Source organism: Schistocerca americana, chromosome 8 (genome assembly GCF_021461395.2).
Source record: "Schistocerca americana isolate TAMUIC-IGC-003095 chromosome 8, iqSchAmer2.1, whole genome shotgun sequence".
NCBI classification, from domain to species: Eukaryota; Metazoa; Arthropoda; class Insecta; order Orthoptera; family Acrididae; genus Schistocerca; species Schistocerca americana.
In genome coordinates, this window is record NC_060126.1 from 268,695,865 (window position 1) to 268,723,350 (window position 27,486).

Here is a 27,486-nt window from a genome sequence, read left to right on the forward strand (position 1 = left end):
ACTGTCAGACGGAAGGAGGCTGGATCGGAAACGACCGTTGGTTGGTCGTTCGGTCGGTCGTCTCATCGGACGACGTGTATTTGGTCTTTTTACTGTTTCTGGGCCTCGTCAGTTGGTCATCTTGCCGGACGTGGGTCGGTTCCTTCCTCGTGCAAAGGTGTCGTCGCCAACGGGCATGAGTTACCTCTGTATGGTTGGGTCCGAGCCAGTGTCTCCGGGTCGTCGTGGTCCGAGTTGCGAATGGACATCAGGGGAGTCGGGATTGAGCTACAGTGAGGTCCGGACAGCCAGTACTCGCCGACCGTTTGCGACACACATGCACTGTCAGACGGAAGGAGGCTGGATCGGAAACGACCGTTGGTTGGTCGTTCGGTCGGTCGTCTCATCGGACGACGTGTATTTGGTCTTTTTACTGTTTCTGGGCCTCGTCAGTTGGTCATCTTGCCGGACGTGGGTCGGTTCCTTCCTCGTGCAAAGGTGTCGTCGCCAACGGGCATGAGTTACCTCTGTATGGTTGGGTCCGAGCCAGTGTCTCCGGGTCGTCGTGGTCCGAGTTGCGAATGGACATCAGGGGAGTCGGGATTGAGCTACAGTGAGGTCCGGACAGCCAGTACTCGCCGACCGTTTGCGACACACATGCACTGTCAGACGGAAGGAGGCTGGATCGGAAACGACCGTTGGTTGGTCGTTCGGTCGGTCGTCTCATCGGACGACGTGTATTTGGTCTTTTTACTGTTTCTGGGCCTCGTCAGTTGGTCATCTTGCCGGACGTGGGTCGGTTCCTTCCTCGTGCAAAGGTGTCGTCGCCAACGGGCATGAGTTACCTCTGTATGGTTGGGTCCGAGCCAGTGTCTCCGGGTCGTCGTGGTCCGAGTTGCGAATGGACATCAGGGGAGTCGGGATTGAGCTACAGTGAGGTCCGGACAGCCAGTACTCGCCGACCGTTTGCGACACACATGCACTGTCAGACGGAAGGAGGCTGGATCGGAAACGACCGTTGGTTGGTCGTTCGGTCGGTCGTCTCATCGGACGACGTGTATTTGGTCTTTTTACTGTTTCTGGGCCTCGTCAGTTGGTCATCTTGCCGGACGTGGGTCGGTTCCTTCCTCGTGCAAAGGTGTCGTCGCCAACGGGCATGAGTTACCTCTGTATGGTTGGGTCCGAGCCAGTGTCTCCGGGTCGTCGTGGTCCGAGTTGCGAATGGACATCAGGGGAGTCGGGATTGAGCTACAGTGAGGTCCGGACAGCCAGTACTCGCCGACCGTTTGCGACACACATGCACTGTCAGACGGAAGGAGGCTGGATCGGAAACGACCGTTGGTTGGTCGTTCGGTCGGTCGTCTCATCGGACGACGTGTATTTGGTCTTTTTACTGTTTCTGGGCCTCGTCAGTTGGTCATCTTGCCGGACGTGGGTCGGTTCCTTCCTCGTGCAAAGGTGTCGTCGCCAACGGGCATGAGTTACCTCTGTATGGTTGGGTCCGAGCCAGTGTCTCCGGGTCGTCGTGGTCCGAGTTGCGAATGGACATCAGGGGAGTCGGGATTGAGCTACAGTGAGGTCCGGACAGCCAGTACTCGCCGACCGTTTGCGACACACATGCACTGTCAGACGGAAGGAGGCTGGATCGGAAACGACCGTTGGTTGGTCGTTCGGTCGGTCGTCTCATCGGACGACGTGTATTTGGTCTTTTTACTGTTTCTGGGCCTCGTCAGTTGGTCATCTTGCCGGACGTGGGTCGGTTCCTTCCTCGTGCAAAGGTGTCGTCGCCAACGGGCATGAGTTACCTCTGTATGGTTGGGTCCGAGCCAGTGTCTCCGGGTCGTCGTGGTCCGAGTTGCGAATGGACATCAGGGGAGTCGGGATTGAGCTACAGTGAGGTCCGGACAGCCAGTACTCGCCGACCGTTTGCGACACACATGCACTGTCAGACGGAAGGAGGCTGGATCGGAAACGACCGTTGGTTGGTCGTTCGGTCGGTCGTCTCATCGGACGACGTGTATTTGGTCTTTTTACTGTTTCTGGGCCTCGTCAGTTGGTCATCTTGCCGGACGTGGGTCGGTTCCTTCCTCGTGCAAAGGTGTCGTCGCCAACGGGCATGAGTTACCTCTGCATGGTTGGGTCCGAGCCAGTGTCTCCGGGTCGTCGTGGTCCGAGTTGCGAATGGACATCAGGGGAGTCGGGATTGAGCTACAGTGAGGTCCGGACAGCCAGTACTCGCCGACCGTTTGCGACACACATGCACTGTCAGACGGAAGGAGGCTGGATCGGAAACGACCGTTGGTTGGTCGTTCGGTCGGTCGTCTCATCGGACGACGTGTATTTGGTCTTTTTACTGTTTCTGGGCCTCGTCAGTTGGTCATCTTGCCGGACGTGGGTCGGTTCCTTCCTCGTGCAAAGGTGTCGTCGCCAACGGGCATGAGTTACCTCTGTATGGTTGGGTCCGAGCCAGTGTCTCCGGGTCGTCGTGGTCCGAGTTGCGAATGGACATCAGGGGAGTCGGGATTGAGCTACAGTGAGGTCCGGACAGCCAGTACTCGCCGACCGTTCGCGACACACATGCACTGTCAGACGGAAGGAGGCTGGATCGGAAACGACCGTTGGTTGGTCGTTCGGTCGGTCGTCTCATCGGACGACGTGTATTTGGTCTTTTTACTGTTTCTGGGCCTCGTCAGTTGGTCATCTTGCCGGACGTGGGTCGGTTCCTTCCTCGTGCAAAGGTGTCGTCGCCAACGGGCATGAGTTACCTCTGTATGGTTGGGTCCGAGCCAGTGTCTCCGGGTCGTCGTGGTCCGAGTTGCGAATGGACATCAGGGGAGTCGGGATTGAGCTACAGTGAGGTCCGGACAGCCAGTACTCGCCGACCGTTTGCGACACACATGCACTGTCAGACGGAAGGAGGCTGGATCGGAAACGACCGTTGGTTGGTCGTTCGGTCGGTCGTCTCATCGGACGACGTGTATTTGGTCTTTTTACTGTTTCTGGGCCTCGTCAGTTGGTCATCTTGCCGGACGTGGGTCGGTTCCTTCCTCGTGCAAAGGTGTCGTCGCCAACGGGCATGAGTTACCTCTGTATGGTTGGGTCCGAGCCAGTGTCTCCGGGTCGTCGTGGTCCGAGTTGCGAATGGACATCAGGGGAGTCGGGATTGAGCTACAGTGAGGTCCGGACAGCCAGTACTCGCCGACCGTTTGCGACACACATGCACTGTCAGACGGAAGGAGGCTGGATCGGAAACGACCGTTGGTTGGTCGTTCGGTCGGTCGTCTCATCGGACGACGTGTATTTGGTCTTTTTACTGTTTCTGGGCCTCGTCAGTTGGTCATCTTGCCGGACGTGGGTCGGTTCCTTCCTCGTGCAAAGGTGTCGTCGCCAACGGGCATGAGTTACCTCTGTATGGTTGGGTCCGAGCCAGTGTCTCCGGGTCGTCGTGGTCCAAGTTGCGAATGGACATCAGGGGAGTCGGGATTGAGCTACAGTGAGGTCCGGACAGCCAGTACTCGCCGACCGTTTGCGACACACATGCACTGTCAGACGGAAGGAGGCTGGATCGGAAACGACCGTTGGTTGGTCGTTCGGTCGGTCGTCTCATCGGACGACGTGTATTTGGTCTTTTTACTGTTTCTGGGCCTCGTCAGTTGGTCATCTTGCCGGACGTGGGTCGGTTCCTTCCTCGTGCAAAGGTGTCGTCGCCAACGGGCATGAGTTACCTCTGTATGGTTGGGTCCGAGCCAGTGTCTCCGGGTCGTCGTGGTCCGAGTTGTGAATGGACATCAGGGGAGTCGGGATTGAGCTACAGTGAGGTCCGGACAGCCAGTACTCGCCGACCGTTTGCGACACACATGCACTGTCAGACGGAAGGAGGCTGGATCGGAAACGACCGTTGGTTGATCGTTCGGTCGGTCGTCTCATCGGACGACGTGTATTTGGTCTTTTTACTGTTTCTGGGCCTCGTCAGTTGGTCATCTTGCCGGACGTGGGTCGGTTCCTTCCTCGTGCAAAGGTGTCGTCGCCAACGGGCATGAGTTACCTCTGTATGGTTGGGTCCGAGCCAGTGTCTCCGGGTCGTCGTGGTCCGAGTTGCGAATGGACATCAGGGGAGTCGGGATTGAGCTACAGTGAGGTCCGGACAGCCAGTACTCGCCGACCGTTTGCGACACACATGCACTGTCAGACGGAAGGAGGCTGGATCGGAAACGACCGTTGGTTGGTCGTTCGGTCGGTCGTCTCATCGGACGACGTGTATTTGGTCTTTTTACTGTTTCTGGGCCTCGTCAGTTGGTCATCTTGCCGGACGTGGGTCGGTTCCTTCCTCGTGCAAAGGTGTCGTCGCCAACGGGCATGAGTTACCTCTGTATGGTTGGGTCCGAGCCAGTGTCTCCGGGTCGTCGTGGTCCGAGTTGCGAATGGACATCAGGGGAGTCGGGATTGAGCTACAGTGAGGTCCGGACAGCCAGTACTCGCCGACCGTTTGCGACACACATGCACTGTCAGACGGAAGGAGGCTGGATCGGAAACGACCGTTGGTTGGTCGTTCGGTCGGTCGTCTCATCGGACGACGTGTATTTGGTCTTTTTACTGTTTCTGGGCCTCGTCAGTTGGTCATCTTGCCGGACGTGGGTCGGTTCCTTCCTCGTGCAAAGGTGTCGTCGCCAATGGGCATGAGTTACCTCTGTATGGTTGGGTCCGAGCCAGTGTCTCCGGGTCGTCGTGGTCCGAGTTGCGAATGGACATCAGGGGAGTCGGGATTGAGCTACAGTGAGGTCCGGACAGCCAGTACTCGCCGACCGTTTGCGACACACATGCACTGTCAGACGGAAGGAGGCTGGATCGGAAACGACCGTTGGTTGGTCGTTCGGTCGGTCGTCTCATCGGACGACGTGTATTTGGTCTTTTTACTGTTTCTGGGCCTCGTCAGTTGGTCATCTTGCCGGACGTGGGTCGGTTCCTTCCTCGTGCAAAGGTGTCGTCGCCAACGGGCATGAGTTACCTCTGTATGGTTGGGTCCGAGCCAGTGTCTCCGGGTCGTCGTGGTCCGAGTTGCGAATGGACATCAGGGGAGTCGGGATTGAGCTACAGTGAGGTCCGGACAGCCAGTACTCGCCGACCGTTTGCGACACACATGCACTGTCAGACGGAAGGAGGCTGGATCGGAAACGACCGTTGGTTGGTCGTTCGGTCGGTCGTCTCATCGGACGACGTGTATTTGGTCTTTTTACTGTTTCTGGGCCTCGTCAGTTGGTCATCTTGCCGGACGTGGGTCGGTTCCTTCCTCGTGCAAAGGTGTCGTCGCCAACGGGCATGAGTTACCTCTGTATGGTTGGGTCCGAGCCAGTGTCTCTGGGTCGTCGTGGTCCGAGTTGCGAATGGACATCAGGGGAGTCGGGATTGAGCTACAGTGAGGTCCGGACAGCCAGTACTCGCCGACCGTTTGCGACACACATGCACTGTCAGACGGAAGGAGGCTGGATCGGAAACGACCGTTGGTTGGTCGTTCGGTCGGTCGTCTCATCGGACGACGTGTATTTGGTCTTTTTACTGTTTCTGGGCCTCGTCAGTTGGTCATCTTGCCGGACGTGGGTCGGTTCCTTCCTCGTGCAAAGGTGTCGTCGCCAACGGGCATGAGTTACCTCTGTATGGTTGGGTCCGAGCCAGTGTCTCCGGGTCGTCGTGGTCCGAGTTGCGAATGGACATCAGGGGAGTCGGGATTGAGCTACAGTGAGGTCCGGACAGCCAGTACTCGCCGACCGTTTGCGACACACATGCACTGTCAGACGGAAGGAGGCTGGATCGGAAACGACCGTTGGTTGGTCGTTCGGTCGGTCGTCTCATCGGACGACGTGTATTTGGTCTTTTTACTGTTTCTGGGCCTCGTCAGTTGGTCATCTTGCCGGACGTGGGTCGGTTCCTTCCTCGTGCAAAGGTGTCGTCGCCAACGGGCATGAGTTACCTCTGTATGGTTGGGTCCGAGCCAGTGTCTCCGGGTCGTCGTGGTCCGAGTTGCGAATGGACATCAGGGGAGTCGGGATTGAGCTACAGTGAGGTCCGGACAGCCAGTACTCGCCGACCGTTTGCGACACACATGCACTGTCAGACGGAAGGAGGCTGGATCGGAAACGACCGTTGGTTGGTCGTTCGGTCGGTCGTCTCATCGGACGACGTGTATTTGGTCTTTTTACTGTTTCTGGGCCTCGTCAGTTGGTCATCTTGCCGGACGTGGGTCGGTTCCTTCCTCGTGCAAAGGTGTCGTCGCCAACGGGCATGAGTTACCTCTGTATGGTTGGGTCCGAGCCAGTGTCTCCGGGTCGTCGTGGTCCGAGTTGCGAATGGACATCAGGGGAGTCGGGATTGAGCTACAGTGAGGTCCGGACAGCCAGTACTCGCCGACCGTTTGCGACACACATGCACTGTCAGACGGAAGGAGGCTGGATCGGAAACGACCGTTGGTTGGTCGTTCGGTCGGTCGTCTCATCGGACGACGTGTATTTGGTCTTTTTACTGTTTCTGGGCCTCGTCAGTTGGTCATCTTGCCGGACGTGGGTCGGTTCCTTCCTCGTGCAAAGGTGTCGTCGCCAACGGGCATGAGTTACCTCTGTATGGTTGGGTCCGAGCCAGTGTCTCCGGGTCGTCGTGGTCCGAGTTGCGAATGGACATCAGGGGAGTCGGGATTGAGCTACAGTGAGGTCCGGACAGCCAGTACTCGCCGACCGTTTGCGACACACATGCACTGTCAGACGGAAGGAGGCTGGATCGGAAACGACCGTTGGTTGGTCGTTCGGTCGGTCGTCTCATCGGACGACGTGTATTTGGTCTTTTTACTGTTTCTGGGCCTCGTCAGTTGGTCATCTTGCCGGACGTGGGTCGGTTCCTTCCTCGTGCAAAGGTGTCGTCGCCAACGGGCATGAGTTACCTCTGTATGGTTGGGTCCGAGCCAGTGTCTCCGGGTCGTCGTGGTCCGAGTTGCGAATGGACATCAGGGGAGTCGGGATTGAGCTACAGTGAGGTCCGGACAGCCAGTACTCGCCGACCGTTTGCGACACACATGCACTGTCAGACGGAAGGAGGCTGGATCGGAAACGACCGTTGGTTGGTCGTTCGGTCGGTCGTCTCATCGGACGACGTGTATTTGGTCTTTTTACTGTTTCTGGGCCTCGTCAGTTGGTCATCTTGCCGGACGTGGGTCGGTTCCTTCCTCGTGCAAAGGTGTCGTCGCCAACGGGCATGAGTTACCTCTGTATGGTTGGGTCCGAGCCAGTGTCTCCGGGTCGTCGTGGTCCGAGTTGCGAATGGACATCAGGGGAGTCGGGATTGAGCTACAGTGAGGTCCGGACAGCCAGTACTCGCCGACCGTTTGCGACACACATGCACTGTCAGACGGAAGGAGGCTGGATCGGAAACGACCGTTGGTTGGTCGTTCGGTCGGTCGTCTCATCGGACGACGTGTATTTGGTCTTTTTACTGTTTCTGGGCCTCGTCAGTTGGTCATCTTCCCGGACGTGGGTCGGTTCCTTCCTCGTGCAAAGGTGTCGTCGCCAACGGGCATGAGTTACCTCTGTATGGTTGGGTCCGAGCCAGTGTCTCCGGGTCGTCGTGGTCCGAGTTGCGAATGGACATCAGGGGAGTCGGGATTGAGCTACAGTGAGGTCCGGACAGCCAGTACTCGCCGACCGTTTGCGACACACATGCACTGTCAGACGGAAGGAGGCTGGATCGGAAACGACCGTTGGTTGGTCGTTCGGTCGGTCGTCTCATCGGACGACGTGTATTTGGTCTTTTTACTGTTTCTGGGCCTCGTCAGTTGGTCATCTTGCCGGACGTGGGTCGGTTCCTTCCTCGTGCAAAGGTGTCGTCGCCAACGGGCATGAGTTACCTCTGTATGGTTGGGTCCGAGCCAGTGTCTCCGGGTCGTCGTGGTCCGAGTTGCGAATGGACATCAGGGGAGTCGGGATTGAGCTACAGTGAGGTCCGGACAGCCAGTACTCGCCGACCGTTTGCGACACACATGCACTGTCAGACGGAAGGAGGCTGGATCGGAAACGACCGTTGGTTGGTCGTTCGGTCGGTCGTCTCATCGGACGACGTGTATTTGGTCTTTTTACTGTTTCTGGGCCTCGTCAGTTGGTCATCTTGCCGGACGTGGGTCGGTTCCTTCCTCGTGCAAAGGTGTCGTCGCCAACGGGCATGAGTTACCTCTGTATGGTTGGGTCCGAGCCAGTGTCTCCGGGTCGTCGTGGTCCGAGTTGCGAATGGACATCAGGGGAGTCGGGATTGAGCTACAGTGAGGTCCGGACAGCCAGTACTCGCCGACCGTTTGCGACACACATGCACTGTCAGACGGAAGGAGGCTGGATCGGAAACGACCGTTGGTTGGTCGTTCGGTCGGTCGTCTCATCGGACGACGTGTATTTGGTCTTTTTACTGTTTCTGGGCCTCGTCAGTTGGTCATCTTGCTGGACGTGGGTCGGTTCCTTCCTCGTGCAAAGGTGTCGTCGCCAACGGGCATGAGTTACCTCTGTATGGTTGGGTCCGAGCCAGTGTCTCCGGGTCGTCGTGGTCCGAGTTGCGAATGGACATCAGGGGAGTCGGGATTGAGCTACAGTGAGGTGCGGACAGCCAGTACTCGCCGACCGTTTGCGACACACATGCACTGTCAGACGGAAGGAGGCTGGATCGGAAACGACCGTTGGTTGGTCGTTCGGTCGGTCGTCTCATCGGACGACGTGTATTTGGTCACCAACCGCTTATGGAAACTGTGTGTGTGACTTGTCATTTCTCCTTGTTGTTCCACGGTGATTGGTTTTAGGATTGTCGGAGCTCTTGGTGCAAGTGTTTACGTGGAACTGTGTGTAGCTTCTGTGATTTCCGCTGAGCAGAGGAATGCTGTCTGCGTACTGGAGTAGCCAGTCGGTCGGTTGCAACAGAGCAGCGAGGATGTCTCCGCTGCGAGAAGTGAAGGGAATTGATTAGGTTGTTGGTTGGTTCGTCGGCCGTCCCTAGGTCGTGCTGCCACCCGATTATGTAGTGTTACACTTGGCTGCCTGTCTCACCTAAACTGTTGTAAGACTTTCCTCCCCAGGCCGACCCTAGGAACACTTCTGAGCACCACTGTTCTGCTGTTTGTGATTTTTTGTCGCAAGTACCGTGCCAGGCCTTTAGCCGTGTATTAATTTTGTCTGTTCTATGTTCAGTATATGGCCTTCAGCCGAACCTTATGTGAAGTATTTTAAGATTAGGCCTTCAGCCGTGTTTTCTTTAAAATTCTTGTTTGCTCTGTATTTAGGCCTTCAGCCGCGTTCGTTTTAAAATTTGTGGCTTTCAGCCGTAATGTGTAAATTCCTGTCTGTAAGGTTTCTCTTTAATTATCTTGAATTCTTGAAATGACCTTGAGCCGTACTATGTAAATGCTTATCTTAAGGTTTGTCTTTAACTATTTTGAATAATTGTTTGGGCCTTCAGCCGTGAAGATATTTCAAGTTTTCTTAAGATGGCTTTCTGTTGTACTGTGCAAACGCTTGCCATTAAAGGTTGCCTTTCATTATTTTGAAATATTATTGACCTTCAGCCGAGGAATTATTTCAAATTTTCCTCAATATTGCTTTTAGCTGAAATTTGTAAATGATTGCCTTTTCAAGAATTTCCTTTGGTCATCTGGAATATTATTTGGGCCTTCAGCCGAGAAGATATTTTAATTTTACTTAAGTAAGGCCTTCATCCGTTTGTCAATTCTTGTTTTAAAATGAATTATTTAAACGCTTTGTTATTCAGAAGTTACTTGGGCCCTCAGCCGTGAATTGATCCTTGTTGTTTTAAAGAGGAATTTGCTTGTGTTTTAAAAGCAATAAAGTTTTTTTTCCTTGTGTAACTAACAGTAACTTGTCTTGGCCCGTTTCCACAACCTGATCCGCTCTGTCCTGTGAAAGCAGATTTCAACAAGGGCGTGCTAAAAATCGTATTTTTTTGTGAAGGCTCTTAAAGTTTTTAAAGAAAACAAACTTTATTAACGTCTACGTCTTTATTCTTCATGGTTACATATTTATTTCTCACAATAGACACGGCGGCGAACACATTTCCCCCAAGACACCAGTTTATTGATAGCGTTACTGTCGAATGTTTGACTTTGTTGACGGAGACTCAACCTCAACTCTGCTAGCAGCACTTCATCACTGTCACAGTGAAGTCCTGGAAAACGTTCTTTAAGCTTTGGAAACAGACGAAAATCCGACGGGCAAAATCGGGGCTGTACGGGGGACAGTCGACCCACGGTGTCGGATTGTTACAGATGTCGCACAGTACTGATGTCAGTACAATCGTCACCGTACACAGCTTTCATTCTTCTATGGATTTTAATTGGAGGGATGTTTCTGCGCTTGGAAACTCGATTACAGCATGCTGTCCCTCACGCATCGACATAGGTACATTAAACACCACCATGTTACATGCTACAATTCGGAGCCCTCTAGCGGCAAAGTGTTGCAGCTTGTTTTCAGACCGATTACTATGCTTAACATGTAATACCTTAACCGACATTGAGAACAGAATAAAAAATATGGAGGCATAACATTTTCACGTGCCCTCGTATATCAAGGTACGAATACATTGTAGATTTATTTTGTGTGTGTATTTAATCATTATCATTTTGTTGATATTCCTGACTTTGTGTATACTTAACACGTGTATATTATGTAACATGGAAAGTCCTGTACAGAAATGTGCCCCACGTAAGACATGCCACATTTCCTCTGAAAAACAAAGAAGCATCTCTATTATAAATAGCTGCTGGTGACCAACAATAGTTCACAGTCTGGCTGGAGTCCAGACAGGGAGTACACATACAGTCTACACCTACATCTACACCTATACTCTGCGAGCCACTTTGCAGTGTATGGCGGATGGTACACTGTGCGTCAGTGCCACTTCCCATTTCCCTTTTTCTGTTCCAGTCGTGAACAGTTTGCAGGAAGAACGCTTGCCGGTAATCCTCTGTGTGGGCTATAATCTCTCCGATTTTGTGTTCATGGCTTTTTCGTGAGATACACATAGGAGGAAGCAATATATCTGGTGGCTCTTCTGACTTTTAACAATAAACCACACAGTGGTACAGAATGCCTCTTCTGCAGCTTCTACCACTGGTGTTCGTTGATCATCACACTTTGGTGCTTACTAAATGATACTGTAACGGAACGTGCTGCTCTTCTTTGGACTTTATTTCTTCTTCAGCCCCATCTGGTAAGGATCCCACATTGACGAGCAATATTGAAGTATCAGTTCAGATAGTGTTTTGTAAGCTAATTTCTTCGTTGTCGTACATTTCCTGAAGAACCTTCCAATGAATTTCAGTCTGGCATCACCAAAACTCGCGGCACCTGAAGAAGGTGGATGGGTCGGTCGTCGAATTATTGCGCATAAAATGGAAAGAATTTAGCAGAACACCCAGAAGCACATCGTTAATCAATAGCGCAGATGTAAAGTGTTATAACGTGAACATCTCGACGGAGCGCTATCAAACCGACATTCTAGTATTTCCATGTCTATGGTATATGTTGATGAAAATTCCATCCCTATGTGAACTTATTTTCCGTATTTTTAGTACGGAAAAGAAACCTTTCCCACTGTAGATGAGAATTATGTGAGTACATTAAAGCTGATTGTATGTATAACGTCATTGGAGACTTTCAGATGGGGATCTCAACACAGTATGCCTGGAGGATAAACACGTGCAACTTATCGCAGTCTTTCGATGTTTGGGAAAGATCAAATCACTAGAATGCGAGGGATACGACAATGTGTTCTAGCGTAACGGCAGATGCCGGAACGAATAGGAAGAAGGCAAGACCAGAGAAGAAGGTGAGGTGACGTCAGCCACTGATAAGGACCAGGTCACGACGAACGACCTCTGCAAGAAGTGAATATAAGCGACGCTCCTCGAGTCTCGGTCGGACATTAGTGGAGTATTAGCACAGCCTTGCAGAGAGTGCTACGCTATCAGACTGTAGTGATCGTTTCCATTGCTTGTTTGAACGTTATGTATAGGAAGGAGTCAGATATATGTTGCATGTCGCCTATCGGTTGCGACACCTTTGAACAATCTGCTTTGTTGAAATAAAACTACTAATTTTATTTGCTTGAATAGTTGTATAGCATTCCGAGAACGCAGCATTCTTTAAGGCACCCTGCACGAGACGAGTGGGCAAGACCCTACATTTGGCGACGAGGACTCAACAGTATGGTCTCAAGATCACAGTGTGGTGACAATAGTAAGCGTAGGTCGTTACAGAAGGACTACACCAAGAGAAGACCATAGAATTGTTCGCCTGCTCTGACGAATAAGCGGATCACAATGGCTGCAGTTCTGACAGAGGTTACAGCCAGATTGTCACCTCCAACAGTCAGGAACAGATTACTGGAAGTTTGATTAAGGTCTGGAAGTGCCGTGTCTCATTTACGACTGACACTATAACACAGACAGAGACCTGCATGGTGCAGAGACAGACTGGAATTTGGCATATATTGACATCCTATGCCGTTCAGTGATGAGCCATGCCTCTGCCTGTGGAGATCAGATCGACGTCAGCGTGTTCGTCGGCTATCTAGTAAAAGGTCACAAAAAGCTACGATGCTTGAGACCCATATCTCTGCAAGTCCTGGTATCATGACCTGAAGATCTACCGAATACAGTTCATGACTTGGGTACCAAATGAGATACAACATATTCAAAGAGTATAACGCAAGAACCAATACTAAAGTTCAGTGGCAGCAAAAATTTATGGATCCTCGAATTACATGCTAGTTCCATTGATTTGAAACCTTCTAACACTGTGAACCGTGGCAGCTTCCGTGACGGAGCTCGCGTGATTCTACTGGTGCCACTTGTGTATGTTCCATAGACTAGCCCTCATCGTATCATGTTTGCTGAGTTATGAGTTCAACCTGAGCCTGTGTGGTGGTGGATGGTGTGTCGGACACGGAGATGGACAAGTGTTCCTGAGTACTCGGCATCCAGGCGATTGCAGCGCGTTTATACCGTTGGCTGTTGGGCTATGGGGGTCGCGTCTTCCTGTAGCATTGGCAGTTGCTACCGGCGAAAATAATGGGCAAGGAGCGGCCCTCGTCACGTGCAACCTGGTTACGACGTGCATCAGTCTTTTGTGGTGTGCTGAAAACGCCAAGATGTTTTTAACAACTTGATAGCAGCCACAGGCAGCATGGCAGTACATTATCTGGTGCCTACTTGGACTCCTGAAGCTATTTGCCTCTTTGATATTTGTTTGAAATTATCAATGGAGACTTCAGTAAGTAATGTAGTTAAAGACTTTTAATTATGTCCGGTGTGAGTTGCCCAGGAATCCAGTTTCTTACGCCTTTCGGAGACCCCTTTGGGGCTGTGTTTCTCAATATGGAGGTTTCTGCATGCGCCAAGCTAGTTTTTTGCAATGTTAACTTTGTACTTGAAATCATAGTTTGTTATTATTCAGTTTTGATACTACTAATTTCTGTTTGTTGTAGACCTCATGACCCTTCCTGGGGCGAGTTGTTGTAAATGGCCTGTAACTAAAGCTATGTGCGCTCAGCCTAAAGGTACGCACGTGTGGATCATGTGGGTGTGCGTGCTTATATTTGCATACTCTTTTACTCCGTGCTGAGGAGTCCTTCGGGTTATAGGCTCTGAGGGGCAAACGATTCACCTCGGACGACGACGTCCAGCTGTGCATGCGGAACTGGTTCACATCGCAGCCACGGGAATTTTGTGAGACAGCCATTCACCGCCTTGTGCCAGAAAGGGGCAAGTGTCTCAATAGCCAAGGTCAATACTTCTAACATACAGGTACTGGCTCGTTTCTTTTTGAACGCCCCTTATATATCATTCACAGCCAGCTTTGTTTTTCAACATTTTTATCGGTGTCACTTTATTTAAATTTTAGTTCAGATTTCATTTCTTATACAGACAGCTTTATTTTCACAATGCAGTGTTACATTCGTGTCCGTATTACTCAGTATTTAGATTTATGTTCAGTCAGTTTGCATACGTATATTCACAGAGTATTTTTATAGAAACGGTAAGGTTTATTTATTCTTTCAAAATTCAATCTGTAATTGTGTAGCATCTTTATTCTGTTAGTTTTGTATGTTGTAACTGCAAGCCACATATTGTGACGTCACGCATTGTAACTGATCACTGCATGGCACAATACACTGTTTCACAGGACAGCTTACTTAGTTTAAAATTTTGACTTCCTAATTCATATAGATGACGCTAATTAAATGCAGTTATACAGTTTCAGTGTTGGCAACTCATTTATCAGATGGTGTTTCTGTAACTGCACCATTTGCATTTTTCAGGATTACAACCCAGGAACACGAGTTATAAAGAACAGGCGTTCACTTTACTCTATTTTCAGCTTACAAGATAAAACAATGAAAAGTTACTCCTTTAGGTGATACAATTCATTCGTGAGTGGCGGTCTTTCCCTGCGAGGACAGAGAGACCTCCATGTCTTTCCTCGTTGAACTGTGACAGTGCAGATATACTAAATTGACGTCCCTCACTCTTCTTCACAGTGCAGTAAGAGATTATTACAACAGCAATACGCTCGCACACTCATTTCGTCTCGTGGGCGCATGCATACCAAACCTGAAAGCTATAGCGTGAGTTTGAGATGCTTCTGGGAACCGTGCAGCTGCACGCAATCCTTCTCCCCACGATACTGGCGCATTAAGAGCAGTTTCGCAAAAATATCGGTCTCCATTTCTTATCGATCTCATAAACGAAAAAGTGAACGGTAGTCTATCATACATAACTCTATGTGTTGTAAAGAAACCTGGAGTTATCACAAACCTTATTGACATTAGGTGAAAATGTAAAACTGGCACCTCGTAAATGTCCATGTAGATTTATCCAGAATTGTTTTAGGTAGCAGGTAAGGACAGGCTCGCGGCAGAATGTCGTCCATCCTAACTGCAATCGTTACACTCAGCTCGTCGCTCGTTTGATATCACCCAGCATTTGATTTTAGTGAAAAAGATAGAGGATGTCGCAAAATAACGTATACACTCTTTAAAACTGAATATCTTTTTAATTAACGCACCATAAATACAATTTTCTGGTAGTAGTTGAGAAGGTGGTGAAAAACGTAACGCATTCTTTTGTTTCAGGATTGTGAACAAATATGGCGTTATCGTCAGGTGCCAAACTATTATCGGAAAACAGAGAATGTAAGTGGGGTACGATTACGTTAGAGGGTTGAATTTGGAACACCACCACCAACAAGCATAACAGTTACAAGAATCCGAGATAAATTTGACGTCGAAGGAACGGTGCAGGGTATGAAGAAGAGACATTGGAGAAGAAAGACGTTCAAGGGACAATGAATGTTTCGATGCAGTTATTCCGGCGTACATCGAAGAAATCTGTGAGGCATTGCTCTTATAGACTGGGATCTGCAAAAGCAATGTTTATAGAATTCGCGGGGCTCAGAAATTAAAGCCTTACAATCCAAAATTTTTTCCATGCTCTTTACGAGGGAGATCCCGATAGACGAAGTGAATTTTGTTAGTTGTTCATTAACAGATGAGAAGAAGAGCAACGTTTCCGAGATCTAATTCTTTGGTCGGATGAAGCGACGTTGAAACTTAGAGGAACAATAACCACCATAACTGCATATACTGGGACAGTGAGAATCCATACGTAACTCAGGAAAGGCATGTTCATTTGTCAGGAGTACCAGTCTGTTGTGGTCTGTCATCTACAGGGTTAATCGGGCCGTAATTATTTGGAAACTCTGCACAGGTGACGCTAACTTAGAAATCTAACACATGATAGTTACTGATCTATTTTTGAAAATGGAGATTATTACTTTGAACAGGATAGGAAACCACCTCACTTTCACAGTGATGTGAGGGCATTTCTCAATCTTACATTCCCTGCCAGATGGACAGGACGAAGTGTGGAGCTTCCAGCTCGATCTCCTGATTTAACTCCTCTAGACTTCTGTCTATTGGGTACTCTCAAGAGCACAGTTCACACTGCAAGACCACAGACACTGTATGACAGAGCAAATTAAGCAAGCCTCTGATGCTACTCCATTAGGAACAACACGTTGGCTTGTTGTTCTGTTGTAAGTAGTTGTCGACGGTGTGTCGCGGTGGGAGGAGCCTATTTTTAACATTTAACACGTTTAGTTGGACCTTAAGATATGCCACAAACATTGTACTGTATTTATACCAACATTAATTAAAGATATATTGAGTTTCAAACAGTGTACACGAGGGTTAACCAGAAAGTAAGTTCCGATCGGTCGCGAAATGGACACCACAGTGAAAACCCGATGAAGCTTTGCACAGATGTGTTGGATAGTGTCTCTAGTATGACCGTCAATCGCATCAAGACGCTCTATTCAGTTGCGAGCGCACTGTGAGCGAGTAAAGGTGCCTAGAACAATGATGTCTCCCGCCAAGTAGGAGGGCCCACTGAGTGGCTTCGCCTTAATGAATGCAGCCCACCTAACACAACTGCCACACACTTCTTTCTTCATGTCAACTCTCAGCCGCACTCTGCAGGGGCAATGAAGACACTCCTGCAGCCTTTTCGATTGGAAGTGTTCGATCACCCACAACGCAGCCCTAACTGACTCGTCCTGAGTATCATCTCTGTCCACATGAAACGCTGGAAACGACGACGACGCCTGGGAGCAGGCTACGCACTATAGACCAGCGTAGAGAATTATCAGAAAACAGAGGCGGCTGCCTTCTATGACGATAAGTCGGAGCGGCGATTATGTAGAGAAGTATCTGGAAAGTGTAGTTAACTGTTGCAAGTAAAATATTTCTGATTTTCACTGTGGTTTACATTTAGTGACCGAGCGGAACTCACTTTCTGGACAACCCTCGTATATTACTTTATGACACTGTATACATTGCTCAGCAAAATCATTATGATCATTATGTGTGAATTAAAGTGGATCATTACTGTCCGCAGCAATGGGACGTTACTCGGAATCAGCGGCGACGAGTCAATATGTGAACTGGATGAGATTCGAACCCGGGATTTTCTGCTTACTAGGTAGGTACTTTAACCACTGCGCCACATGTGATACAACATTATCACAACTGCGCTGGCTATCTCGCAATGCCTCACGGCCGATCCACATTCCCGATGAGTGCCACCTGCCCGCAGTTCTTTCAGGCGTGTCCGCATGGACAGACACCACAAATCAGACTAACTGATACCCCTAGCTGGGCAATGGATCAACCTTCTTCAGAGCGGATGCACAAATATGTCCAATCTCCTGTGGGAATCGCACAGCGGCAAACAAGGGGTCAATGGACAGGGAATGCAAATAGGTGTAGCTTGGCAGGAATGTGTATTGGCCGTGAGGTGTGCGAAGATAGTCTGGGCAGTGGCAATAATACTGTGTTCCAGAAGGCGCACTGGTTAACACACCTGCCCACAAAGTAGGTGATCCCGGGTTGGAATCTCTATCCAGTAAACATTTTCACTCTTTGCCGCTAATTCCACGTAATGTCCAGTGCAGCTGACAGGAGTGATCCCTCATTATTTTCATCATGGCAGCAGTATGGCATAATTAGTACAACTGTGGGCTGTTTTTCATTGAAACAAAGAGTGATCCCCTTCAATTTACATATAATGTTTCTTAGCTACGGATTTTGTATGGTGTCTGTTCTTTCGGGCACATCCGAAAGAACAGACACCATGCAAACATATATGATTATGAACACTGGCACTTGATTGCTTTGCGGTAAGAAAATATATAAGCAGAGCTTATACCAATTAGGAATTACTCTGGCAATGATAAGGGCCGCAATACCCTCTGACATAAGCTGCTTTGACATAGAACAGATTGTTATTGCTCAACATTTGGGAACGAGCGTCTCAGAAACTGTGAAGCTGGCCTCGCCTATTCGGGTACTACTGTCGTGACAATCCACGGAAAGTAGTTGAAGAACGGTGAAACCACGTGTAGGTGACAAGATATTTGGTCGTCCACTTTTCATCCAACAAAGTGGAGGTCGGAAGTTTTCCCACTCCGTAAAGCAAGATAAGTGTCTGTCTGTGGCATCCCTAACGACGCAGTATGTTGTTCACTGTGGTGTCCACATTGATGAAAATCTCGCTGCCGCTGAAAAATACTGATAAAGGTGTCCTGTTAGGACGGATGCATGGGTTGTAGCATAGTACAGACACAACGAAAGTCACACAGAATAGTGAATAGTAAAATAAATTTCTCATTTTCTTCTTTTTTTTGGTACCGCTGCTTACAGCAATTGTACAGTGCAGGTTTAGCCTATCTGTCTTCCGTTGACTACAGTTCCATACACACGAACTAAATAATGTTCTCTGAACTAAGGTCGAAGAAAACTCACCTTCTGCCTTGATGTACTATTCTAAGAAGAGTCCCAAACTAACGGTATTCAGTTAAATCACTGGGCAGGTGGTCTCTGCCCATACACGATAATTCTGTTGACTGTACTGTTTCTATTGAAGACTAACCAGCGTCTATCTATCGGCCACTGTTTCTACAGGGTGAGGCATTTAAAACTGTCTGTCGGAATATTGGCTTAATACGCATCGGATTAAAAAGAAAGTGGTAATAAAAGTTTTTCACCTCGAAGAGGGATATCCATTACAACAACGCTGAACCACCCCCGGAGGCGAGAGGGGTGGAGGTGGGGGGGGGGGGTGACTTGGAAATCTAAAATAGGAACCCCTACTTTTTTTGCAGATTTGGATTCTCCGTGAAAAAATATGTATCTTTTGTGTGAAACATTTCTTTCGTTTTATGATAGATGGCGCTGTAATCGGCAAACATGGAAATGAGGTGACAATTGTTGTAAAACGGTATTATCTCAAGCAAAAACACATCCGATTAGAACAATCGAAGTACTTTTTGGATATTTTGATGATACTATCATGTGCTGCCTTCCACAATCGAATGAAGCGCAGACTGTGACCATGCGCTCAGTCCGCGGTCCGACTGTGCATGTTACTTCAATGATTTGGACTGTACCCATCTCGCCCACCCGGAACCCTCCCCCGGTGACAGCGGATGAGACGTCCTCCAGGTCATCAGCTTCTTCATGCGAACCCAAATCCGGGCTGTTATTTGTGACACTGAACACAAAATCCTTCGGTCAGAGGACAGGCTCTCCAAAGTCATCGCCCTTGTGGAAGGGCGAAGTGAAATATTCCTGTAATGTCGGCTCGACCACCACAACCCTACCAGCCCCCTCAGGATCTTGTCACCTGTATTTTTAATGCCAATGGCATTAAACGGATGAAGACGGAGCTGAACGCCTTCCTCCATGACCACCGTGTGGATATTTTACTGGTTACAGATACACACCTTAAACCGGCGGACGATTTCCGCCTTCGCAACCGCCTTCTGACCGTCTCGACCGCCGTGGTGGGGACATGGCTGTGTTCCTCCACAAAGCACTTGTCCATACCCAGGGGACTCTCTAGCCAATGGAACAAATAGAAGCCACTGCAGTTACCATTTCCACACGCCTTCGTGCCGTTACCTTCACAGCAGCATACTTGAGGCCGAACAAGCCACTGGTCGAAGCGGACCTTCGCACGTTAACGTCCTTCAACAGGCTCATCATTGGGGTGGATCTCAATACCAAGCACCCGGCTTGGCATTCTCGAGTCTAACCCCAAAGGCCGCCTCCTCCTTGACCTGGAGGACACTTTCGCACTGTCAGTCTATGGCCCCCACGAACGTACCCATATCCCAGTCCGTTCCAACAGTCAGCCAGACGTTCTGGACGTGGCCATATTCAAAAACGTCGCCGCTCAGTTTTCCCTGGAAGTTCTCCATGAACTGGCCTCTGACCATGATCCAATCCTCCTACACCTCACCAATGCTGCTCTTTCATTGGATGTTCGTTCCACTGTAACCCACACCGATTGGGACAAGTTCGCCAGGGTACTTAATTAACACCACTAGGCACAACCTCGACTTGACGACACTGGCCAATATTGCCCGTGCTGTGCATTTCCTTATCACCAAAACCCCGAAAGCAGTGAAGCTCTCCACCTCCACTGTCCCTCGGGCTTTAACCCCCCTGAACGATTTGCCTCCCCTGCTACGGGAACTGAAAGTGCAAAAGAACCGCTACCGCCGGCGCTGGAAGCAGTTCCGCGATCCTCGGGACAAACGCCAAATGAGGCGCCTCTAGCGCGAATTTTGCCGCCGAATCGAGATCCGAACAATGGGAGGACCGCATGTCCACTTTCCTCCTACACCATAAGTCCGACTGGGCTGTCATTCGCACCCTGCGACGTTCTATGCCAGTGACTGCCCATCCTCTTCGCACGGCAGTGGGCTTGTCATATGATACCCTCCACACTGTGGAAACGCTGTGCGTTCGAGGCCCAAAACCATCTCCTTGTCCAGGACCTTTCGCCAGACGAACTACAGGACGATGTCTTGTTGCCGGTCTGCCCGCCCCCCCCCCCCTACCCCCCCCCCCCCCCCCCCCACCCCCGTCAGCTCCTGGATCGGACGGAATTTTAAATGAACATCTTTGCCACCTACCGCGCACGCCTCTACTCTTGTTACCAAGATCTTAAATGGTTGTCTCCTGTATGGCCTTTTCCCCTCTCAGTGGAAGCAAGCCCAGCTCATTGCGATCCCCAAGCGATTCAAGAACCCTACAGTCCCCACCAACAACAGGCTCGTCAGCCTCTTAAACGCCATGGCGAAAGTCACCAAGCCGACAGCTGCCGTTTTTCTGATTTCAGAACGCCTACGATAAGATCTGGACCGACAACTACGTGTACAAGATGCTGACGAACACCCCAATACCGGACATCTATGAGAAGATTGTGGATGACTTCCTCCGCGCTGGGACTTTCTTCGTGGCTCACCGGGGAATGCGTTCTGCCATTCGCCCATTGACAGCCGGCACTCTACAGGGATCTGTGCTATCGCCCATTCTTTTTAACATCTACATGAATGATATGCCGGTCATCCCTGAGTGCCACCTGGCACAATATGCTGATGACACAGCACTCTATACCATGGACGTATCACTGACGCCATCATCGCTTGCTTCCAACAACAGGTGGACGACACCCTCACCTGGTGCCGGACAAACAAAATCGCTCTTAATGCCGCCAAAACTACGGCGGTCTACTTCACGAAACGGCGCCCAGTGCTCCGCCGCAATATTTCGATTGTAGGCGTGCAGGTGCCCTGGTCCACGACGACCACCTACCTCAGGGTCCGGTTGGACCACACGCTGCTGTTCCACTGTCATGCAGAGTATGTCGCCAACAAGGGGCAAAAGCTGGCCAGAGCCTTGTGCCCCCTCTTCCGCAGTAGGAAACTTAAAATGCCTACCAAGCTCTGTATCTACCGGGCCGTTATCCTGCCTGCCCTCACGTATGGCTCCACTGCATGGGCCACGATTAGTGTCACCAGGATGCGGACGTTGCAGCGCCTGCAGAACAAGCGGATTGTGACTCTCCATGAGAAAGCAGATATCGTCCCCCTCAAGGAGACCATACATACACAACAACGTGTGGCGGCTTGTGGTGTGCGTACTGTAAGACCTTCGGTACACACACCATCAGATTATTTGACTTGTCGCTCTAACAAAGTAGGCGAGTGTCAGCAATATGTCTCGTGGTCTTATCGTGGCGTGTTTATCTTCTGCCGTTAGGTCAGATGATAGAAATGCCACTTGCACGCTTAGAGTAGCAGATTGACAGTGACCAACTTTAAACAGAACTTGATTAATTTTCACACACATTTATTAAAATAATAAAAATTATACACTGCTGGCCACCGTAAATGCAACACCAAGAAAGACAAGAGGTAGCACAACAAAATTTATCTTGTAGATAACATGTTGACCAAGTATCAAATGATTACGTTTACAGACGTCTGTGACATGTGGTTCCTGCCAGAATCAGTAGCCAGAGTAGCCGCCATTGTTGGAGATCACCGCTGCCACACGTCTCGGCATTGAGTCAAAGAGACGTTGGATGTGTTCCTGGGGTACAGCAGCCCAAGCAGCTTCCACACGTTGCCAAAGATCATCTCGTGTGGCAGCTGGGGATGTAATCTGGGTCACTCGTTGAGCAACCATGGACCACATGTTTTCTATCGGCGAAAGATCCGGAGAGCGAGCCGGCCAGGGAAGCACTTCAATCTGGCTATTGACGAAGAACCTTTGGACAATGCGTGCCACGTGTGGTCGCGCATTATCCTGTTGAAATATGGCTGTGGCCGAGCCCTGAAGGTAAGGAAGGACAACTGGCTCCAGAACCTCGGATATGTAGCGCCGGCTATTTAAAGTACCGGCAATGCGTACTAGAGGCGTGCGAGAGTAATATCCAATACCGCCCCATACCATAATACCCGGTGCAAGACCAGTGTGGCGGTGCATAATGCAGCTGTCCAGCATCCTCTCTCCACGGTGTCTCCACACTCGAATCCGACCATCGTGGTGCTGCAGACAGAAGCGTGCCTCGTCAGTAAAGACAACGTCATTCCATTCTGCCGTCCACATCCGTCTGTCATCACACCATTGGCGGCGGAGACGTCTGTGGTTCTGCGTCAATGGTAGACGAAGCAATGGACGTCTTGCGGACAGACCACTCTGCTGTAAACGGCGTCGAATGGTACGCGCAGACACTGGATGATGCGTTACAGACGCAATGTGCTGTGCTATGGTTCGGGATGTCACTGAGCGATCCGTCACTGCCATGCGCACAATTTGCCTATCAGCACGTGCAGTGGCGCACCAAGGTGAGTGCAATCGACCACGTCGGTCCGTCGTACCCTCCTGCATCCAACGGTCACATATCCGCATTACAGTTGTTTGGTTTCGTCCAACACGACTAGTGATTTCTCTGTATGATAATCCACAATCTCGGTAAGCCACTATCCTTCCTCTGTCGAACTCGGATACTTGTTCGCTGTTGTCTACGAGGCATAACTGATCGTCTTGTGAAACAACCACAAGGTAAACACACGTGCCGAACGTACACTCTTCGAAATCGCCAAGCCTTAAATGGCGCTATGAGGTGGCGCCACAGGCGAACGTGATGTGCGTCTGCGCTGAAATTCTAATCAGTTGCATATCTCATCGCGGTAAACCCATGGTGTAAATTTCACTTCATTCGAATGCTTCCTTCAGGGTGTTGCATTTACGGTGGCCAGCAGTGTAGATATTACGTAACTTGATTCTGGATGCTGTTTACAATTGACAATCTGAAGTTCCTTTGGTCTTGGTACGTTAATCTTATTCTCACGTATCTCTGATACTTGACAAAGTGTCTATACATTTCTCTTCATGGCTATGTACAGGAACATGATAATCTTATTAGGTGCAGACTGAAACTTGACTAAAGACAAATGCAGACTAATGCAGACTGACTGATCGGAGGTCTGTAAACTCGTTATAATACCTCGCGCGTTCAGGTATCACTGCGCGATTGTAATCCGCGAGGAGAAAAGGTTCTAAGTTAGCAGCAATCTCATTGGCTGCGTTACATATTAATACGCAGTTCTGCGGAAGCAGAATTTGGTCCGTCTCTAAGACAGCGCCATCTCGTAGTGCAGAGACAGATGTGCGCTGCGCCTGCGCCGTTGTGCTTAGTGGGGCGCGCTCTATTGGGAAAGTTGTGTACGCGCTGACTACGCGGAACTATGTACACAACACGGCTCTATGAGAAAGTGGCTGCCCTACGGGACACTGTCCATGGGACTACACATCCACGTCTCTGGCATTGCCATCCGGTTCCACTAACCATCCTCGAGGAATCGGCTTCCGAACTGGACTATCACTGGGCCTGGTATGCCCACTACAGCTGCCTCCTTTGCCAGAACTAGCCCTCCATTCCACGTCCACGACTTTCCAATCTTACCTGCCCATGTCGGACTACGTTTCTACGATGGGTAGAAGAGTACTGTCACCGTTGCAGGGTGATATGGGACTCCAAGTGCCACCGCCACACCTCCAAAGTGCATTGCAGTCCACATTGTCACTGCCCTATGGTTTATATTTACTGGCTCACCACCACAGTTAAACCGCGGAAGGCTGGTGATGCTGTAGTGTGCCGCATCACCAAAAGAAAAAAGAAAAAAAAAAACTCGTTGCAATTGTTCCACGATGTTAACGATTGCAGAGAGGGTCGATATTACTGCTGCGTACTTTGAGGCTCATAAAAATGTCGAGGAAGCTCGTCAAAGGTATGCTATACTGTTCCCTGATTGGCACGTTTTAAAATTTGCAACGACGTTTCGCAGTCTTGTCCAACTGCTTACTGAAACGGGAAGTGTTAAAGCAGAGAAAGAGTCCGACCACGGCCTGTGACAAACGAAAACTCACTGAATATTTTAGCTGCGTTTGCTGCCAATCCTCACATTAGTTCTCGGCAAACTGCGAGAGCTTCAGGAAATTCGCAAAGAAGTGTTCTACGCATATTGCATGCACGCAAATGGCATTCATTTCACTGAAATCAAGAACTACATGGTGGCGATTTTCACAATCGCCTGAATTTCTGCAACTGGATGCAGTCAATGATAATTTCATTTCGTAGATACTTTTCTCTGATGGATCAAATTTTACGAATCGTGGTCACGTGAATCGACGTAATATGCATCACTGGTCAGTGACGAATCCCCGTTGGATAGGACAAGTTGAACATCAACTGCCATAGTGTGTCAACGTTTGGTGCGGTATTTTAGCTACGCAGGTAATTGGCCCATACTTCATAGAAGGTAATCCGAGTGGCCAAACATACAGCGACATTGTGAGTAATGTTTTTTTTTTTTTTTTTTTTCATCAGTCTACTGACTGGTTTGATGCGGCACGCCACAAATTCCTTTCCTGTGCTAACCTCTTCATCTCAGAGTAGCACTTGCAACCTACATCCTCAGTTATTTGCTTGGCATATTCCAATCTCTGTCTTCCTCTACAGTTTTTGCCCTCTACAGCTCCCTCTAGTACTATGGAAGTCATTCCCTCGTGTCTTAGCAGATGTCCTATCATCCTGTCCCTTCTCCTTATGTGTTTTCCACATATTCCTTTCCTCTCCGATTCTGCGTAGAACCTCCTCATTCCTTACCTTATCAGTCCACCTAATTTTCAACATTCGTCTGTAGCACTGCATCTCAAATGCTTCGATTCTCGTCTGTTCCGGTTTTCCCACAGTCCATGTTTCACTACCATACAATGCTGTACTCCAGACGTACATCCTCAGAAATTTCTTCCTCAAATTAAGGCCGGTATTTGATATTAGTAGACTTCTCTTGGCCAGAAATGCCTTTTTTGCCATAGCGAGTCTGCTTTTGATGTCCTCCTTGCTCCGTCCGTCATTGGTTATTTTACTGCCTAGGTATCAGAGTTCCTTAACTTCATTGACTTCGTGACCATCAATCCTGATGTTAAGTTTCTCGCTGTTCTCATTTCTACTACTTCTCATTACCTTCGTCTTTCTCCGATTTCCTCTCAAACCATACTGTGTACTCATTGGACTGTTCATTCCGTTCAGCAGATCAAACCATACTGTGTACTCATTGGACTGTTCATTCCGTTCAGCAGATCATTTAATTCTTCTTCACTTTCACTCGGGATAGCAATGTCATCAGCGAATCGTATCATTGATATCCTTTCACCTTGTATTTTAATTCCACTCCTGAACCTTTCTTTTATTTCCATCATTGCTTCCTCGATGTACAGATTGAAGAGTAGGGGCGAATGGCTACAGCCTTGTCTTACACCCTTCTTAATACGAGCACTTCGTTCTTGATCGTCGACTCTTATTATTCCCTCTTGGTTGTTGTACATATTGTATATGACCCATCTCTCCCTACAGCTTACCCCTACTTTTTTCAGAATCTCGAACAGCTTGCACCATTTTATATTGTCGAACGCTTTTTCCAGGTCGACAAATCCTATGAAAGTGTCTTGATTTTTCTTTAGCCTTGCTTCCATTATTAGCCGTAACGTCAGAATTGCCTCTCTCGTCCCTTTACTTTTCCTAAAGCCAAACTGATCGTCACCTAGCGCATTCTCAATTTTCTTTTCCATTCTTCTGTATATTATTCTTGTAAGCAGCTTCGATGCATGAGCTGTTAAGCTGATTGTGCGATAATTCTCGCACTTGTCAGCTCTTGCCGCCTTCGGAATTGTGTGGATGATGCTTTTCCGAAAGTCAGATGGTATATCGCCAGACTTATATATTCTACACACCAACGTGAATAGTAGTTTTGTTGCTACTTCCCCCAATGATTTTAGAAATTCTGATGAAATATTATCTATCCCTTCTGCCTTATTTGACCGTAAGTCCTTTCAAAGCTCTTTTAAATTCCGATTCTAATACTGCATCCCCTATCTCTTCTAAATCGACTCCTGTTTCTTCTTCTATCACATCAGACAAATCTTCACCCTCATAGAGGCTTTCAATGTATTCTTTCCACCTATCTGCTTTCTCCTCTGCATTTAACAGTGGAATTCCCGTTGCACTCTTAATGTTACCACTGTTGCTTTTAATGTCACCAAAGGTTGTTTTGACTTTCCTGTATGCTGAGTCTGTCATTCCGACAATCATATCTTTTTCGATGTCTTCGCATTTTTCCTGCAGCCATTTCGTCTTAGCTTCCCTGCACTTCCTATTTATTTCATTCCTCAGTGACTTGTATTTCTGTATTCCTGATTTTCCCGGAACATGTTTGTACTTCCTCCTTTCATCAATCAACTGAAGTATTTCTTCTGCTACCCATGGTTTCTTCGCAGCTACCTTCTTTGTACCTATGTTTTCCTACCCAACTTCTGTGATGGCCCTTTTTAGAGATGTCCATTCCTCTTCAACTGTACTGCCTACTGCGCTATTCCTTATTGCTGTATCTATAGTGTTCGAGAACTTCAAACGTATCTCGTCATTCCTTAGTACTTCCGTATCGCACTTCTTTGCGTATTGATTCTTCCTGACTAATGTCTTGAACTTCAGCCTACTCTTCATCACTACTATATTGTAATCTGAGTCTATATCTGCTCCTGGGTACGCCTTACAATCCAGTATCTGATTTCGGAATCTCTGTCTGACCATGATGGAATCTAATTGAAACCTTCCCGTATCTCTCGGCCTTTTCCAAGTATACCTCCTCCTCTTGTGATTCTTGAACAGGGTATTCGCTATCACTAGCTGAAACTTGTTACAGAACTCAATTAGTCTTTCTCCTCTTTCATTCCTTGTCCCAAGCCCATATTCTCCTGTAACCTTTTCTTCTACTCCTTCCCCTACAACTGCATTCCAGTCGCCCATGATTATTAGATTTTCGTCCCCCTTTACATCCTGCATTACCCTTTCAATATCCTCATACACTTTCTCTATCTGGTCATCTTCAGCTTGCGACGTCGGCATGTATACCTGAACTATCGTTGTCGGTGTTGGTCTGCTGTCGATTCTGATTAGAACAACCCGGTCACTGAACTGTTCACAGTAACACACCCTCTGCC